The sequence below is a fragment of the Akebia trifoliata genome, unplaced genomic scaffold, assembly GCF_017979445.1.
Source record: "Akebia trifoliata isolate Shusen 1 unplaced genomic scaffold, ASM1797944v1 Contig00687, whole genome shotgun sequence".
Taxonomy (NCBI): Eukaryota; Viridiplantae; Streptophyta; class Magnoliopsida; order Ranunculales; family Lardizabalaceae; genus Akebia; species Akebia trifoliata.
Genome location: NW_028237144.1, coordinates 9,569 through 11,960, shown reverse-complemented (window position 1 = coordinate 11,960; position 2,392 = coordinate 9,569).

Here is a 2,392-nt window from a genome sequence, read left to right as displayed (position 1 = left end):
AAAAAGATAATGTTATATTGAGTACTGCTGATCGATGATGTGAGTTTTAAAAATGTTTAGTTGTTCATCTCTGGCTATATGTACCAGTTAATCGTAATTCTTTTGTGTAAATCTTTGACTATTTTAAAATGATTCAGTATGCTTATTCGTTCATGTTAGGAGGGGTTATTGACAGAAATTGTTTGTTTCCCTACTGGGTAACCATTGTTACTCACCCTTTCCTTCTCCATTTTTTTTAGTTTCAGATTCAGAGCTTGGCGAGGCTAGGTAGAGCACGAGTGAGAATCATCTGGTAGGTCAGATAGACAGCCAGAGTTCGTCACTTGGTGAGTATTGGGGTTATTATCCCTAGTGGTGTCGATTTATCCGAGAGTATTATACATGTTGTTCTGAGTGTTAGGATTTCTGTTAGAGTGAGGAATTTTGTATAATCCTGTATCCTGGTTATTCTTCCGCACTCAGATCTTTCGTACGTTATTAGACGTATATAAGCTTCCGCTAGTATTATATTTTATATATGTATGCAGGATTGTATGTCGGTTATCAGGTGCAGGTTGAACGCCTTGGAATGCTAACATAAACAGAGGAGACCATGCCGAAATTTCGAGGTATTACATAATACCTCGAGATCTGACATGGGGATTTGTGTTAGCGTTCGGCGGGGCGCCACATTGTGTGTACATTAAACGGAGTGGATAGAGTTTTTTAATATTATCTTTGTATGTTGATAACATTTTGTTGGCTGAAAATGATATGGACTTGATTGTCGCCACTTAGAAGTGGTTATCCTCAAATTTTAAAATGAAGGATATGGGTGAAACAAATTTTGTACTTGAAATTAAGATTACTTGTGATCACTCAAAAAGACTTCTTTGTTTATCTCATGAGACTTACATTAATAGAGTGATCGAGCATTTCCATATGCAAAATTGTAAACCCATAGACACTCTAGCCCATAATGGACATTCCTTACATCTTAATCTTTGCCCTATGATGGATGCAGAGAAAGAAAAGATGGCACAACTGCCCTATGCAAATGCAATTGGAAGTCTGATGTATGTTATGATGTGTACTCGACCGGATATTTGCTTTGCAGTAGGATTGGTCAAACGTTATCAAAGTAATCCAGAATTACTCATTGGAAGGCAGTAAAAATAATTTTTTGATACTTGCGTGGGATTGTAGATTATTCACTATGTTACCTAGAAGCAGATTTGCAATTACAGGGCTATAGTGATGCGGATTGGACTAGTCATCTAGATGAGCATAGATCCACATCAAGTTATGCATTCTTGCTTGGAGGTGGTCTTGTTTCTTGGTCTAGCAAGAAGTAGACTTGTGTAGCATTATCCACGATGGAATCAGAATGCATTGTATATAATGTTGTAGTTCAAGAAATTGTGTGGTTGAGAAGGTTCCTTATTCGACTTAGTATAGTGCATAGTACCTCACATCCTGTATCATTGTATTGTGATAGCATGGCAGCACTAACATATTCAAAGGATCCTAAATACCATGAAAAATTGAAGCACATCGACATTCTCTACCACTACATTCAAGATATAGTTGCACAGAAGGAGGTAGTCTTATCACATATTTCTTCAAGTCAGATGGTAGCAGATCCTCTAAAAAAACCAATTTCCTGAGACATTTATCATACTCATGTTAGGAGTATGGGACTTCGTAGGTGTTGATCTATGATTGTAATAGACTTCTTGTTTTATTATCACTATTGGATATATTTTTTTTTATATAGATATTTATTATTTCCATTTGATTAAATTATCATTATATTGCATTCTTTTTGGATTATCTTATGCCCACACACTTTTTTACTTTATTTTTTGAACATGGACTTGTTTTTCATCATTAGGAAAAGATCATTCATTCACACAATGATCGTCTTGGCGCATAGATTACGAATAGGAAGGTATTATTTAGATAATTAAACCTTAAGAGTTGAATCAATGTTACAAGGCGTAATGATTGCGAGCTTGATAATTGTATTATTGTCACCTCGAATATTGTCAAGATGAGATTCATAGGAATCAATTATGATTCACAGACTTGTAGAATCATAAAGCCTGAGAAAGCTGGATGTAAACTTTAATCAGGTGCTTTGGTAAGCAATTGGATTGGGAAGTTCAGGTTAGGCGCTCACAGTGCTACTAGACTTAGATCTGTGTGGTGTTGATGTTGATGAACTCTTAAAGAACTTCACCATAGCATGTAAGTCATACTAGATGCATTATTTATTTTTGACCTTTATTATTACCTATATGAGTAAGTTAATGATTCTCTGTTTCTTTACTGTGTGAGTATTTTGAATAATTAGGTAATTATTGTGTCCTTAGTGACTTATGACTATGTTGTAAATTAGATGTCAATGTTT